This window comes from Lampetra fluviatilis, chromosome 10, assembly GCF_964198595.1.
Source record: "Lampetra fluviatilis chromosome 10, kcLamFluv1.1, whole genome shotgun sequence".
NCBI lineage: Eukaryota > Metazoa > Chordata > Hyperoartia > Petromyzontiformes > Petromyzontidae > Lampetra > Lampetra fluviatilis.
This window is the reverse complement of record NC_136284.1, coordinates 7,656,327-7,674,446: the sequence shown is the minus strand read 5'-3', so window position 1 is coordinate 7,674,446 and position 18,120 is coordinate 7,656,327. Positions and strand designations below refer to the sequence as shown.

General features: G+C 47.4%; 1 non-coding gene across 1 annotated transcript; it reads left to right on the top strand.

The window, feature by feature from the left end:
* Window positions 1-17,878: 17,878 nt before the first annotated feature.
* Window positions 17,879-17,950, top strand: TRNAE-CUC (transfer RNA glutamic acid (anticodon CUC)). Its single transcript has one exon. It is a non-coding gene; the product is annotated as a tRNA-Glu (tRNA).
* Window positions 17,951-18,120: the final 170 nt, after the last annotated feature.

Below are 18,120 nucleotides of genomic sequence, written 5' to 3'. Positions count from 1 at the left end.
AACGTTCTTCAAGGGCCATGCAGAATGGCGAAATTTGGCGTATAGTCGAGTCGAAATGCATTCAACTAGAAAAAGCCCCCAAAATATATACATATACACTTTGGAATTCGTGTACGGCCCCGGATGAAAGTTGATTGGTTTCACTCATAGGGCAGGTCAGATTACAAGTGCTGAATCGCGTTAAGTCTCGTGCTAAACACTGACACAGAGACGTCCCCCGTCACCAGTGAACCAATCAATCCCCCCCCCTCCTCCCACCCCCCTCGGAGTGTGACGCTAAAGCCGGTTGAATGTGGGACAAGCCAGACCTCATCCGCTTGCACGCGCGGAGCGGAACGTGCTGTGCTCTACGCCCCCCCCCCCCACTTAGCCAGGTTCGATTCCCGAACGTGATGCACGATAGCAGTGACAATTAGTAGTTGATCCTGATGTGGCGTTCCCCCTAGGTAGAATCGATATAAAAACAAGCGGGGCCTATGTAATGCGTTGTCAACATGAACACCTGGGAGACAAGAGCCAAAGCAGCAATATATTAACAGCGCTTCATATGTGACCCGTGTTGTATTTTTGTGGGTTAATGAGGACATTTATATTTGTGACGTATTCATCCTGTATATGGCCCTATAGGTGCACGCCGTATATGCAGTATGGGTCTACAGTTAGAAGTTTAGTAGTGGTACGTGCCAAAATTATGTGGGCAGCACTTTTAAGAATGGTTTCTTCAAAAGACGAAATATTCACAGAGGAACCTATTTTTGGTAAACGTAGGATGCGGCCCTATGTCTAAGAGACCCGTCATGATTATTTGCTATAAATGCTGCAGGCTCTTGCATGACCTCACACAAGACATTTAACATCGAATTACCTAAAGGGATCAAACGGTCACATTTTTGTAAGTAAATATACATTGCTAGCCTTTTGCCTGTCCAAGGACGGGTGCAATTCAGTAAATCTGAAACTTGCAAGCGAAAAGCAGACCGCGACGTGATATTCATTGCATCAATTCGTGTGCAATTTGTAAGGCCGCGGTGACACAGACTTACTTCATTTTAATGTTATAATCCCTTGTTCATCGTGACGTCCGTTTTACTTCTATGTCTCAACAGCGCTACGGAGATCACGTGACGTGAGGGTTCTGCCTTTGTAGTGAGGGTTGTGAGTTGACGCCGAGGAGGGGGGGCAGGCGCCTCACCCCCCCCCCCATGTCGAGTGACGTCACCCGCTAATTATTATGAATGGGGGGGGTCCATTTGGAGAACGTCACCTTATAATAATTATTAATTAGGGGGGCTGTTTGATGTGGAGTGACGTCACTTGCTCGTGATTATTAATGAGTGGGGGGGGGGGGGAGTGCTCCATGTGGAGTGACGTCACCCGCACATGATTATTAATGAGGGGGGGGGTCCATGTGGAGGACGTCACCTGTTCATGATTAATAATGAGGGGGGCTGGCCGACGTGGAGTGACGTCACGCGCGGGACACACAGACATTCTTGGCTCATGATAGTAGTAAATTACGTGTCCAGGTCTTCCAGACCCGGCCACTTTAACAGCAGAGAGTATTTCAGGACTGCATCCTAATGTTATGGAAAAGGAAATACGTTTACATACAGCATTCTTTATTTTCATAACCTTAAAACTGCCCGTCATGTATGTAAGTGCGATGTTGCATATCCGACTCGCTGGGGACTGAGTTATAAGCGGATGTGTGAAGGATGGGTTATGATACACCATGCACAAACTCTGTACTGAACTGGGTGGTTAATTCATCAGTGCGGATGTTTGACGTTGCACTGGATAGTAATTCCAACAAAACGTACAACGTATGTGTATATTAATAAAGTAAAAAAAAAATAACGAAGTTATTCAACTAGTTTGAAAGAAAAGATACTCACCCGTACCCATGCTGACAAAAATACCTTTTTTTTATTCCGCAGATCACGCAGCTGAAAATCGACCACAACCCGTTCGCGAAGGGATTTCGTGACAACTACGACTCGTAAGTTTTGCGATTTGGTCTCATTAACAAAAAAATTCATACATGACAATCACATTTTTCATCAAAAGCCTACACAACCACGTAAACATGCGCGCTTAACTCACAATGTACGTGTTAATGAATGCATTCAGTTTAAGTGATGGTGACGATAATGATGATGATATAAAAAAAATATTCAAAAAAAATAGCATTATTTCACTTAATTCATGGAGTGCCCTTTTCTTAGGACTCGTCTTGCTATGATTAGTCGTATACGCTGTATATCACCCCAAAGAGTGTAAGCGATTGTAAACACTGCAACTGTGCATATGCTATTGGTCTGTAGGTAATAGGTCAAGGTTCGTTGGTTTCTCAATTCGCTTGTCCTGGCGGGGGTCGCGGCGGCAGCATGTTGACTAGTGCGGTGCAGACCTCCCTTTCACTGGCCACAGACTCCAGCTCCTCCTAGGGAATTCCCAGGCGTTCCCAGGCCAGCCGAGCGACATAGTCCCGCCAGCAAGTCCTGGGCCGGCCCCGGGGTCTTCGCCTAGCGGCACATGCCCCGTAGAGTTCCATGGGGAAACATCCCAATGTTGCAAGACCCTCATGGACAATACTTTTGATACTCACTCAGGCGTTGCTGGATAAATTAAGGTTATGTTTATTTGGTATAACTAGGTCGCAAATAAATTTCGGTCTAAAATAGACGCTCCAAGCCTGGGGTGTGTCATTCAGACTCTGTTTTCTCGACAGACCTGTTCTCTACCTGAGGACGGCTGCTTGCGTTGTGGCCGAAACGTCGTGAGAATTATTTTATTATGTTTTATTTGTATTATTTTATTATTTCCATTCTACGTGACTTTACCGAAAAAACCAAGAAGATAGGTCGCAAATGTGCGACGGTGCCCGTCCTCGTGACACCAACACGAAGCGATACACTCACACATATAGTATATACTCAATGCGCAGAGGATATATAGAACAGTATACAAGATCGCGTTGCACGCAAGGGGTTGGTGGATCACGTAGGTTAGTTTACCTCCCATACCTGCTGGGCAGTGGGGGTGGACAGCTGATGGCAGTACAGCAAGTGGCTCCGTCTTTCCGTCTTGTGCGACAGACTTTTTTTTAGTGTTATCCACTCACCTGAGTGGGGTTTCCACGGAGTGATTGGCCTGCCTTCTACATGGAGGCCTTCTCCTGAAGAGGGAGTGATCAAACGTCACGATGTAGCAGGATCCTGCATGAAAAGAGCGAGGCTTTCCTGGATACAATTACATGAATGATAATTTGTATTCTGTTAATTTTACTCGCGGTTTATCGAAGCGCGAGAAATACGAAAGGGATTGAAGTTGAATCAGAAATACATTCTCAATGTAATGTTTTGGGAGTTTAAGATACATTTTTACAAGCCAACACCACTATGCATTGTGATTGATTAGTGGTCATGTACAGGGTGATCAATTTATAGATACCTCGCTAAAACAATAGGGAAGGAATAGAGGCGATTTTTTTTTCAAAACCTCTACACGTTTTTCACGAATCTCAATGCACATAATAAATATGTCAACCCTTTCCTGATAACACTCGGTCTAACAGAGCCCGTCGTATTTGCTTACAACATTCAATAAATCAGTGGGGTATCGAAACATGGATCACATCGGACAGTTCCATACGCCGTGCTGCGCACGAATATCCCAAACGAGGGAATGAAACCATCACCCAAGTCGTTTCTCGCGGCGTGTGGGTTGGTGGGTTGTGCGTGGTTGTCCCTTTGGGGCTGTGTGTATAGTGGTGTTGGTCACCCACCCCCTGGCGCGCCGTGTCGGCCTCCATAGGCGCTCACTAGATAACAGCTCTTGCCCCAGCGCTCTGTGAGGGCTATATGGGGGGTATTTGTCTTTGTTGCGTTGAGGGCATTGGCGTAGTGGATAGCGCACTGCGCTACGAACCCGGTTAACGTCAGTGGCGAGTAATGACAAACCCGGTTCTGGGACTTCCCCTAGGCTGACTCAGACTTAAACCATTACCCAGTGCGATGTGAAAACATCGACACTTGCGGAGACAAAGACGGCCTGGTGTTGTCCTCTACTAACAAGTGCTCGCTTGCAGCGCTTGTCCAAACAGCCTAAATGTCTATAGGGTGGAATCACTGTATTCGGCTGTGTTGTGTGTGACCACTGCGAGGTTATGTACATATGCATATGACTGCGCGTGTGTGTGTACGCTTGCAACTTCGTGAGGTTTTGCGACAGGGGAGTGCTGGTCAACACCAGTGGCGATTATCTGAACCGGTCCTGGGCCTCAAATGAGTATCTGGTGCGGTGTGTTAACATCGACACTAGGGAGACAAAGGCGGCTGGGCATGGTGCTGGCCACCCCACCCCATTATGTTCCGTGCCGGCCTTCATAGGTGATCGCTAACTGCACTTGCACCAACAGTCTGTTAAGGCTTTAGGGTGGGTCTTTGTCTTTGTAATTGTTTAAATTTAAGTGCAGACGTGTGCACATTTGTGTGTATGTGGGTCTGTGGTCATGTATGCGCATACGTTTATGTATGGCTGTATATGTGGTGTATGCATGCATGTGCACATATGCGTACATGCGTGTCCATGCCTTCCGTGTTGTGTAAATGCACATGTCTCTTGCACGTGCATGATCTATATAGTTGCGTGTAAATAGTCGAGTAAGCGCATATGTTTCTGTGATGTATGTGATCACACGTCTGTGTGATCACATACATATGTGCGGACGTGTGCAAATACATGCGTTTGAATGAGCACGTGTTTGAATATGCCTGTGTCGACACGTGTGTGGTCGTGCATAATGCAGGTTGCGCATTGGTATGCACGTGGGTGTGTTTGGTCGTGTAAATGCACACGTGTGTGCGCGCGTGCATTTGCGTTTGTCGTCGACTAAATGCATCGTCGCGTATATGGCCGTGCGTGTGCATGCGTCATGTGCGCATGTGGGTACGCGTGGCTCTGCGTACACGTGGCTGTGGGCGTACGCGTTTGTGTCCAATTGTAGTTCGTACCCCGTGTGTACACTTGCACGTACGCGGTCCTGTGTGCGCACGTGTCCGTGTACGCGCACGTGTACACACTTGCATGCACGACTGCGTGCGTGCATATTACCTGCTGCGCATGGTTGTGTACATAAGTGTGTGTATGTGTGTGTGTGTGCGTGTGTGTGCGTGTGTGTGTGATCGTGTGTGTGTGATCGTGTGTGTATGCGTGTGTGTATGCGTGTGTGTGTGATCGTGTGTGTGATCGTGTGTGTGTGATCGTGTGTGTGTGATCGTGTGTGTGTGATCGTGTGTGTGTGTGCGTGTGTGTGTGATCGTGACACGTGTGTGATCGTGACACGGGCGAGCGCTCTGCGCTACGAGCCCAGCGACCCGAGTTCGTTCCCGCTCACGGCCAAAAGCAGTGACGATTAATTATTCTCTGAGCCGGTCCTGGGCGTCCCCTAGGTCGCCTCAAACGAGTAACCGGTGCGGTGATGTTTCCATCACCACTGGGGAGACAAAGGCGGTCGGACGAGCCACCCACCCCGTCGTGTACCGTGCCGACCTTCATTTGTGCTCGCCAACAACACTTGCCCCAAAAGTTAATTTAGGCTATAAGTGGATTTTTGTATTCGTCTTTGCACGTGTGTGTGTGTGTTTGTGTGTGCGCCCTGCCCGCGCGCGCACGTGGCAGTATACGGGCGGGTGCGTACGTCCACAGCTCTATCCGCTCATTATCGCACGCGATTGCAACAGGCGCGTATGCACCTGCGCGCCCCTGGGTCCTTAACACGTGCGCGCGCGCGCGTGCGTTCGTGCCCGCGTTCGTGCCCATTCGCAGCATGTACCCGGGGCTGGACGCGGACCGCCTCACGCCGTCACCTCACGACGTCCCGCGGCATCACTCGCTGCTCGGCGGGCCGCGCTACGACAGCAGCTCCCTGCTCGCCGAGCGCTTCGGCTCGTCCGCGTACAGCTCGAAGCTCGCCGCGGCCGCCGCCGGCTTCTCCGACGCCGACCGCGGTGACCTGGGCGGGTGCGGCCCGGCGTCCGTCCAGCGCTGGCTGGTGGGACCGTTCCAGCAAGCGTACGAGGCGGACACTGGCGGCGTGGGATCGGCCGGAGCGAGCAACGGCGCCGGAGTTGGCGTCGGGGTCGGGAGCGGAGCCGGAGGTTCGCTGCAGTTGCCCTACGGCCTCAAGTCGCTCGCGCTGCCTCCCAGCTCCGCGTGCTCGCTCGGCTACTACTCGAGCGACACCGCGGCGGCCGCAGCCGCGGCGGCGGCGGCCAGCGACTGGGGCAAGCCGTGGTCGAGTCGCGCTCCCCATCACCACCACCACCATCACCACCATCACGCGGCCTCTCTGCAGCAGCCGTCGCCTCTGCAGCAGCAGCAGCAGTCGGGTTTGGCGACGGCGCCTTCCGCCGTGATCGCACCCGTGGCAGGTGCGTCGCAGCCTCCGTCAACGTCGTCGACAACGTCGTCTTCGTCGTCGTCATCGGCTGGAGGTGGCTCCATGTTCCAGGAGCTGCAGCAGATCGGCGCTGCCGGCCCCGTCCCGGAGCAGGATCTCAGGCCGGACAAGTTGCTGGAGAGTCCTCCATCCAGCAAGTCGGCAGAGTCCACGGACTCTGGGGTGTTCGAGAGCGGTGTCGGAGGGGTGGGTGGGGGCGGCAAGAAGCGGCGACTCTCGGGGGTAGACGCGGAGTGCGTGGCCGTGGCGAAGGGGGGCCCCACGGGACCCCCCGCCTCGACCGATTTCGAAAAGAGCTGTCTGAAAGATGTGGTGTGCTACGGCTACTACGGAGCCGAGTAGCTTCGCGGTGGTCATTTGCCAAGCCGCGAACGCGATGGCACAACGATGACATTGTATACAACACAAACACACACACACATGTACAAGTACATACAAATGTATACAAAAAAATAAGGAACTGTGTTAGTAGTACACAAGCACAAACATAGATATATTAAAGATAAAATCGCCGCAATCGACATTCACGCCCTTAAATAATGGATCTAACACTCTCTTACATGAGAAAACATATATAGAATGGTCCCGTTCTGAAGAAGGGTAATTTCCTGAAACGTCGGTATTATATAATGTTTTGTTTGTCCAGCCAGTTCATTTGTTTCTATTGTAAGGCAGTGTTAATGACAAACGCAGTGGTGTTTTTTGCAGGATTTACGCGCATATACATACATACACACACTCATTCTCAGTGTTGATGGGTGGCCTCATTCGTGTTACACGGCCTATGCTGATTTAACGATGTCTCGTTGTGTTTACAAATTTATCGCTCTTCATATATATAGTACATTGTGGCAGTATTACTTTAGGTCGTTGCAAAGACGTGCTCGATTTATATATACAGTATACGGTATATACACACACACACACGTATGATTTATGTGAGTTTTGCAAAAGATGAGACAGATTTCTCCTAATAATACGGGCGTTTGATTTCATGATTTTATTACTAGATTGTGTTTAACGCAAACGATATATCGATTTGAAAGTGGGTGCAGTTTAATGTAAAATCGTCAACATCCTTTAGAGTAATTACCCATGAAGTTTTCCGGAGAAATGCGCTAAAATATACCGGACACTTGTAACACTAAGTGGGCAATTCGTTAAAATAAGAAATCGTCTTTAAGCCTTGTGTTACTAAATACATCGACTCCTTCCTATTGTACAGCTTCGGAAGTAAGCAGCTCTTATAAGACGACTACGGGGTTTTGCAAGAGACGGGAAATCACTTTTAGAACATAAACATTCGATTATAAAAAATAATAATTATGAAATAACTCGCATCCCTATCGCAATCCATTGCTGGATGAAGGCCTTTCGTCTGTAGGTTGCTTGGTCATACTTTACCACGTTGGTCAGTACCGGTTGATGAAAGGTAGATAGCCTAAGACGGGTTCTGATACCACATAAGTCGCCCCAGTTTATAGCGCTTAACCATTGTAGCGCCACTCCACTCCGATCATTTATACCTCGGCCTATCAGTCACGGAGACCACTGATAGGTGACCTTCTTGCTGACAAAAAACCGCACACAGCCGCCGAGGTTTGTAAAGTGTTGCTTTGTATTCGTGGTTGTGTGCATAGTTACACTTAATTAAAAACTCAATTGCGTGAGCGGTAGCTCGAAAAAAATATCCTTACACCCGCTCATCATAACCACGAATGTGATATTTATTCCCTTACAAATGTGACTGCATGCGTGCACAGTACACACACGTGTACGTAAAGATACTACGCGTGGATCTCACAACCGCGAGTGTAGGAGCCTGGACTCAAAATCAAACCTCAAAATCCAAGACATGTATCTCTCTCTCTCTCTTCTCTTTTCAATGGTGAAAACGCGTTCGTTGTTTATTTCGCCTGTAATTATGTCGAATTCTGTTGTTTTTAAATGCACTTTATTTTCGCACTGTTACCCCATAACAAGAGCAACGTGTGCGACCGATAGCTGAATAAAACTATCGTCCTGTGCGCAGCTCAAATAGTAAAGCGGTAGAGGACGTTCACCGCTTGTGTCGGCTGTTCGTCAGGTCCACATTTACAAAAAAAAATCGAAAATTAGCCGTCAATTACTCGATTCCGATGAGACATACCAAACATCCACACCACTACTGGTAGACCAATGACCCAGTTGACTCTTGCTAATTAGACGTATCCTGATCCTTTGATTTGTCACCTGGTTAAACAAGATCAACTTGAAACTTGAGTATCGGCTCGAGGCTGACTGGCCGCAGCACTTGATAGGTCTATGTCATATCGGTTTTGTTATAATAGGGGTAGGCTGTAAACTGCAGCCAATGCACCACGGGGCTCCGACAGCCCCTAAGCACGTGTCGTCTATTTCCAACCACATATATTTAGCATATACAGTACAACACTTGCACGCTCGTGTACAGCCCTTTTGTCAATACACTGCTGGATGAGACTTCCCAAGCGTCACGTGCGGATCACGTGGTATATTGGAGGGTCTAAAATCATTTCTAAAATAAGTTCTAAATGAGCTTAAGCGGAACTTTTCTCGATAACCTGTAGCATAATCAATGTTGCTCAGTCGAGCTCGTCGAAGCTCTATCATTGGTTGCACACACACACCCGGCTGTACGCGTGTGTGTGTGCGCATGTGTGTGTGTGTGTTAGTGTATGTGTGCATGCAAGCATGCCAGATATATGCTATTTTCAGGGTTATATCGGCGCATATCACCTAATAGCAGCAGCAGCAGTGTTACATTTGAGAAATTAGGCTTATTGCTGTCAAAGTGCGCCAATTTAGTTCGCGAGCATCATATTTCCGTAGCCTATATAAAGCGTGATTAACACAAACATCGTATAGGAACAGTATGTGTGCGCGTGCGTGTGTCGCACATTTGAAATCATCTACTCTAATGTTAACACACGCACGGTACGGTACATAGGCGTTGTGAGGATAGCACGCGTGCAGCGAGCGCTGTTCGATGCTGCACCGATGTTTTCGCTGAGCTTATCATCAACATTCGGCACGTGTACAAGCATACAACACATATAATACCGCTACGGTGACTCGTAAAATAATAATAGTACTCATAACAATACTCAGTCATCATCTTCGTCGGCATCAGCAGCCACGATACGTCGTCCCACGTGTGGCTTATTCTGCGATGCAACGATCCACCTAGCACCTACCTGGGCACGTGCTGATTTAGTCGCTCCATCTCCTCCATGCACTCCGACGCGTTCCATCCCTTTGGCTTCCTGCCACCGTCATTTTCTTGGACATCGAAATACAATAACGATGACAGATGGTCGAGACAAACTACGGAGTGGCAAGCCAAGGGATGGCACGTGTCTGCTTATTGTGTCTCAATAATGCTGAGTAGAAACTGCGTCTCGTCGTGATGTTTGTTTTGCCAGATTGGAAAGAATTCGTGACGAAAAGAAACAACACGAAAATAATTTTGCAATTGTCCGTTATAGTTCCATGTAAGTGTATGTATGAATATATGTATTTATTTGCGTTGAATTATCATGTAATCAATGAGATGGGAGTGGAACTACAGCGCTGGAAAGAGAACCTGACAATGACAACTACTGTATATACAAAATCATTTGGAATTATATATAGTGTCTGAATGGGGTCGCATCTCAAGACGATATACAGGAACGGCGGGGGAGGGGGGAGATTTATTCTATAAAGAGCAAGAGGCGGTCAGTCAAAAGACAAAAAGGTTTGTTTTGGAGCCTGGACTTGAACAGGGGTAATGGAGTCGACAAGACGGATTGCTTTGGGAGTTAATCATCATTCGGACTTTTATAATTCCTAAATTGTTTCACGCGACAGAGCGGTGTGATCCATGATTTAATCGCCATATCGAACAAAACGCACGCGTTCCTCCGATTGCAATTTCCGTCACCGTGGAATGGCCCATCACGGCGATAATGGATGGGTTGCGGCATTTGGAGTTGTTACGCCCATTGTTGGCACCGTTGACATTGGGGAAGGTTTCCACCAGAAATGAAGCCATGCGCCAACAACACGTTAGATGTGCCTGACACCCTCGAAATCACTGTACACCCCACGTAGTGTGTGTGTGGGCGCAATATACAGCGTGTGCCATTCAAGGGTGGAGTATGGTGACTGCAACAAGCCCGTTCCTCCTTGACGCCGTGAATCTTGCATGTCACATATCCGCGTGTAAAGTCACAGAGCGCTTATAATAAAAAAAAGTACACACAAAGATGCCCGCAGAGCCGCCGGACAAGCTGTTGTCTATCAAGTGCCGATGGTTACAACATGGCATAGGGTACTCGTGCAAGGCTGGGTCGACCCAGGGGAGGTCCAAAACAGGTTCACGTATTACTCACCTTTTGATGTGTTAGCCACGGGCAGGCGTTGAAACCACGTCGCCGGTGCTTGTAGCACGACTGCTCCCCAAACAGACACACATGGAGCAACGACACGAAGGGTCCCCATGTAATCTTGTAGACTGTTGGGGGCATGGACCTATTAAGGCAGGTTCGGTATACCAGAAGATGTTGGGGCCTCCAACCACGCTCGGCCACTTTTGCCGTCTGATGTTCACGCTGCACTGGCTGCTCGTTTTAAACCACACACGCACACAAAAACACACGGGTCATATACACGCGTCTTACCGAGTCCCAAGAGCGCAGAACGCCACTCGGAACCACGTCGTGAGCTGTGAGGTTTACGTGATCGCGCAGGTTAAAAGTCACGATTTCGACTGTTCGGAAAATGCATCGCGGGCTTGGACGATGGCCCAATGGTCGAGAATAGTGACCGAGTTGCAGCCATGGAATGGAACGCGTCCGAGAGCGCGTCCACCGAGGGAGATGGAGCAATTACATCATCTCGTTGTGTGGGTGCTGGGTGGATTGGGGCATTGCGAGATCGCGGTATATGGCGGCGGCTTGGAGCGGGCTTCATTCAGCAGTGGAGTGACCGTGGCAGATTTCTATATGATGTACATTGTGTCTTAGTCCAGATGCATCTCACGAGTACTGGCGTTTCGGACGGAGCACGTGCGCATGACTAGAAAGCACCGACAACTGGGAGGGTATACACAACCACATAGTAGTGTACTGTAATTACTACATTATAGAAAACGGTCAAATGCAGGGGGAAATACGTTGGGTATTCAGCCTAGACTTCAACTGGAGCAGGGAATCGGCAGCACGGATTAAAAGGTGATGGGTGGGTGGGGGTGTAATTCCAGACTGTAGAAGCGGCAGCTGAGAAGGAGCGACCTCCCATTGAGCGGGCGCCCACTGTTCTCCAGCAAATGCAATCAGCATAGCGCCCCCGTTTTATACAAGGGGGGCCCCCTGGAGAGCTCCTCTACAGCTGCTATTGCGAATAGCGTTGTACGTCATAACAAGTGCAGGCAGCTATAGAACACGTCCGCATGTGCGACACGCGGCCAGGGTTACTGGGATGCTCATTTTATGATTTTCTCTTCGGTTTTTTTTGTTTGCCATGGCGTATATGTTTGTTAGTATTCTCATTAATTGCTTACGCGCTTTTACATTACACTAGCAATTGTTTCGAACTGTGTAATAGTATAACGAGCGGTATGCTGTGTACATAACGTTAAATGCAGTATTGCAATGTTACAATACCAATATACAATACCATATCGGAGTATTTATATCAAGTATAGCGTAATGATGTTGCGAGCGCTTTGATGGCTGTATTATTAAAGGTTATATAGTGCCACCAACTCTGCATGCGTCCACGTGTTGTGTTTCTGCTCAGAACCTTTGGTCAATCCACTGCTGGATGAAGGCCTCCCCACGCCGTATCGGTCATTGGAGTTCGTGTTTGACCACGATCGATTGTGCTGCGTGGTTGGTGAAGTGAGGCAGGATTGGGTCCAGATACCGCTCGCCATTGATGTCAGCCGTTATATGTATTTATACCAAACATGTATTTCAAGTCACAGGATTCAGTTTAATACTCATCTAAAGAGCCTCCGCACCATACTCGACCAGAATATGTCGTTTGATCACCACGTGCAGAATATAGTCAGAGCATGCAATTTTCATATCAGGGCTCTACGACACATTCGACCACTTCTGAGTCGTGACATAACCAACACGGTGGCCTGTAGCATAGTATCGACAAGGCTCTATTATTGTAACTCACCACTCTACGGGACGTCTGGCAAAAACATCACCAAGCTGCAGCGTGTACAATATGATTTAGCACGTGGCCTGACGGGTACCGCAAGATCCGAACATGTCCATCCAGTGCTCGCCGAGCTGAATTAGCTACCGGTTGCCGAAGGAACCACAACACCTTGCTGATCTCGTCAAGGGGCATAAACCATCACGCAAACTCCGATCGTCCTCGCAGCGGCTTTTCACTATCCATCGAACAAAGACGGACACCGCATCGCGCGATTTCAGATGCGCTGCAGCGACCGTCTGGAACGCTCTTTCTTCCGATATTAGGAAGCCACTGAACCTATGCAATTTTACATCTAGATTGAAAACTAATTTATTTAGAACTGCTTTTTGTGTTTAGCTTTTTGTCCTTCACCCGCACCTCTGATTAGCACGGTTGGCTACGTACGGTGCGAAAGAAGTTCAACGTACATGCACTTACATAGGGATGGATGTAGGCGTATTGCCGTACCGAACATTCTCAATATCTTACGCTCAAAACTTTTGACACGGTCCTTATATATACCTCAGTAGGAAGAAAACTACTGCAGTAACCTACATCATGCATGACAAGTACAAATAAACAAACATACGATACGTTTAATTTGAAATAAAGCGCAACAATAGATGACAAATTGGGGGAGCGGTGTTGTGGTGGTTTGCGCTCTGGAGTTTAAGTCTTGAGTGATATATTTAAACCGTTTCTGGGCACCCCACCTCTTTCACCAACCCACACTGACGAAGGATGGAGAATTACGATCAGACAATCCCCCATCACCGGCATGGCGTTGGGAGGCCTTCATCTAGCAGTGGATCGAAAATGACTGCGAATTATTGTGAGCGTTACAGATACGTCTCAAATCTGTAAGGCTGTGTTTTAGAAAAAGTACACGAAAAGACGCGGTAAGGACATCCCGTCCCAGCAGACAGCTGCAGCGAAGATTACAATTATTTCCGATGTTAATACGATGTATATGAGAACATAATTACGTTTAATTACAAGACTAATTTGCTGCGTTGGTTATAACTGAATACTTAGTATTCATTGCGCTTGATTGCAGGTTGTGGCACATATTGTCATCAACACTTGGCGCTTTTATTTAATAATACTAAAGAGAGAGAATACAATGAACATTTTCTTCCAAGGCATATGTGCTTTCAGGATGTTTTATTAGCGAAAACATGCTACTTGTGCTGCACTTACGTGAATGATTATGTCAAAAAGAAAGCTCCGTTTCTCATGGGTCGAAGACGACGGAGCCGTTGTGTTAACACATTGCCTTGACACGTGATTCAGCCTCTTAAATCCCCCGCTGCTTCTGTCCACCCAGTCAGTGGTTTATAAATAGGCACGCCACAGTGAGTCCGATCGGGAGGTCGTGTGTCGTGGGACAAAATGTAGGTATCCCCACCCCTTTATAGATGTCTGGTCAGCGTGTAAGAGGGCTTTATAGGTTAAATGCCATCCATAGGGGCTCTCTAGAACTCCTTATAGTGGATGACCTCCGTCAGTAGTGGCGTGAGCTCGCTATTTCAGGGCTGCATATATACTTTTATTTTCCTGTGAGCACAATATAAGAGTTTGATACACGCCTATCTCGTTTCGAAGAAACCCTGCACATATTTGGAAAATAAGGCCACCAACTTATGGCTAAACACAAACTTCCCAGCATATTAAGTAAACCAGGCAACAACATTCTTCTCCAGCTGAGATCTTCATATCCACGGCAATTTCCGCCAGAATGTAGTCCTTCGTCTGTGACCAAATGGCACGGCTTTGGAAGCTCATCCGGCTGTGAACCGGGATGATGCTTTTATGGGTGAGCACCATGCGCGCGCAGGTCGTTCGATGCTGCGAGGCTACGTGGTGATCAGCAAGGAGCAGTGCATCAATATGCATTGTTGTACTGTACTTCTATGCTTTCACGTCCATGCTCCCCGCCGTTACCAATCCGCACTGGAGGATGATCAAATAACACAGGCGTGGAGAGGTCCTTATCCAATGGTCAAAAAGACACACGTTTAAGCACGACGCACTCCCCAATGAGGGACTGACACATCGTCGATCCAGGTATCTTATTTTGGGCCGAGTTGATCTATAGGAAAGCCACATCAGGCTCAGATAACAGTAATTCCAGGCGCGAATGACCATTGCCAGGGCTCGCACCTGGATTGCTGGAGGTGTATATGGTAACTGAATTGCCCTGCGTTAACATCTCACCTCGCAGTGTAAGATAAATTACGGCTTTTTTTTCAAATGGCGCACGTATAACAATGCACGCCATATCTATGAAGTTATCAAACCAATATTACATTCTCACAAACGTGCGAAATTGTATGTGCTGTACGTGTTGATATTTATGGATAAAAAATATATACCCTGGCGGCAAAAGACAATGGATAGTATCGCGTCGTAAGGCGTCAGCCGCCATCTGCCGGATTCTATAAAAAACTGCACTTATGTAAAAGGATGATCGATGCGCTTTCGGCGTAGCTTCGCGATGTCCATTCAGTGCAACAACACCAGGACCAACGGACCATTAGATGCCAAGGAGCGGGGCTCCGAAGAGGATTTGGTTGGGAAATAGGCGGAAAGGTGGAGCCCATTTCATTCCTTACACAAGGGCACATGCCAACCACACATGGTCCTATCTCCACCTATCCGGGTGTTTATCAATCTTCCATTCAAACGACAATGCAATATTTACACATCGTTCTTAGAAGACGATGGGTATAATAATGAAAATGAAAGATGCACGGACATCAATAGATCACACCGAGTCAACAGGCGACGGTCTGCAGATGAGACTCGTAATCTTGAAACCAGTCCAGAGTTGTCCTGCTGAATGACACGCTGCTTAGTAGTATTGTACCAACGCCTCGTTTAGTGATGGACTACCAAAGTGCCATTTTGTTCATATGTGGTCAAACAGACTCTTGTAGGTTCATGTTTGCTTTAAAAAGAAAACTTTAATGACAAAATTGCTGGCTTCTGTTTTCGTGAATAGGTGAGTATCAGAGTGATAATAGACGCAAACGGCGATTTCTAGACAGCGAACCATACGATTGTGGTAATTGAACCGATCCTTTGATTCAATTACCACAACAGTGTGACATCACTATACTTTTCTTTTTAAAATCACGGTTTCTGAGCACATGACAACCCGCCAAAAAACATCAAGCGGCCAGCAATAAAGAGCACTATCATTTTTTAAAACTAAAGTTAATAGCTTTCCTTGAATTGAGCAAGGTCGTAAAAGCGCGGGGGGGGGGGGGTCGAGACGATAGGAGGGGATTCCAAAGTCGCAGAAGCGTTGTGACCTGCAGTGATGGTGGTTGAACACTGCGGATGAGACGAAGCAGTCTGGTCGACCCGAGACGGGTTGGAAGAATCAATGAACTCAATTCACGGGAACAGTAACCATGACAGTCGGCATGGGAAGAGTGATAAGGATGCGACTGACCTTCTGTGAGCGAGTTACTGGAGTGAATGGGTGAGTGCTGGATACTGCATGTATAATGCATCAAGCCTTGTTTTAGATCGTCATCTCAAATGTTGTCAAGATTGTGGCCATAAATATCAAACATCAGCGCAATGAGACAGCTGTATGCAGGCAGGGGGCGCTCCTACACAAAGTGCCGGATCTCGGTCAGATTTCAAGAGATAAGCAAAGGTTTGTACTTTAGATAGGAATACTACTGATGAGTGTTGCACCTGTCCCAGATGTTGTAGAATTGGGCTGTGAGGTGTCCAGGTGGTAGTTCTGAAAACGGATTCTTTGCGCTGACGGGGTCCGTCGATTTGAGGGAGTGCTCTCACCAGTAACATCTGGTAAACGAGCAGTATTTGTTCGGCAAGGCTGACTCTTGCTTATGACACTGACATAAACACATCTTGCTGGTTAAGGTAAGGGTGGAAGGCCAATAGAGTACTCCGGTGGAATCAAATTCTATTTGCGTGTGGATATGCAGAAGGAGAAGGAGGTCGCCGCACGGATATGTTTCATCACGTGTACAACTTTTGAGTATTATCCCTCATGTGCGTGTTGGGTTTACTCCGGCCTTTCCTGTTTACTCCAACAATCAAACACTAATAGATAGGGCCAAACATAACCAACGGAGCAGGACCACCCCCCCCCCCCCCACTTTAAATGTATTGAGACTCAGCAAGCTTTTTGCCGAGACAAAGATCACGATTACAGTACCGTATTGATGTTTTGATGTTACACGTATTGTCAATCTGCGAAAGAATCTCCCGGAATGTACCCGATTATTAGGAAGTCACTGGAGCTGTGCACTTTTAAATCTAGATTGAAAACGTCATGCCTATCAACCCCTTATCAGTGCCTGCCTTATTACAGACCGATTCAGACCGTATTGGTCACCCCCGTGCCCTTATAAATCTCGACGTTCATCCTACAAAGTCTTTTCACAAGGGAGAAACACAAATAAATATGTGTTTGCCCGTATGGACCTGAAAACTCAATGTCCCTGTACAAGAATACTGATAAACCGAATGGGTTGACAGCAAGGCCGTAATTATAGTATATATTGGGGGAGACACATGCCCTCCAATATTCAAATGTGCTCAAAATGTCTCCCCCCAATATATTGCTATCAAAAATATAAAAAGATAATTGCTATGCTATGTAAATGAAAACAACAATTTGCTAAACCTTGTCCACAATATCTGGACTTGTCTTCATATAACAATGCATAGATTTCTGTTTATATTAGTGTGGTTATGGTTGTACTTTAATAATCCCTAATCTCTGCCATTACATACAATGAAACAAGAAAAGGTAAAGAAGAAAAACAGAGCAATGTAAAACAATACACTATTAGACATTCTTGTAAAAATATTTTAGGCAGGAAATGAGTTTTCAAATTTCGATTTTTTTTTTTCTGGGGGGGGGGACCCCCAGACCCCCCTGGAACATGTGGTCTCTCCCAATGTTGACTCCATGGTTACTGCCTTGGTTCACAGGTATAAAACGAATTTCTTTATAACTGCTCGTGTTCAGTTTGCCCCTCCCCCCCTCCGCCGCCGCACCTCGGATTAGCGCGTTTGGCTACGTACGGTACGAAATAAGTTCAACATACATACTACGTACGGCGTGAAAGAAGTTCCTGCACACACATATCTCGTCGAATCTCAGAAGCTCAGCAGAGATGTTGTGCACCGCCTGGCTGGTGTACAGGATCCCTGGTGGTCTAGTGGTTAGGATTCGGCGCTCTCACCGCCGCGGCCCGGGTTCGATTCCCGGTCAGGGAACTTGATTTTTTCGTCTAATTTTTTTTTCAGTTATTCCACTTTCTAAGTTGTTTTTGAGACCAATGTAACCATTATGCACACATGCGGATTCTCCCAGAGGCAAGTGGCCGTGGCCAACATGGATTTATGTACCCTACTCATGGGTCCTAATGAGGGTGTAACCGGGTCTA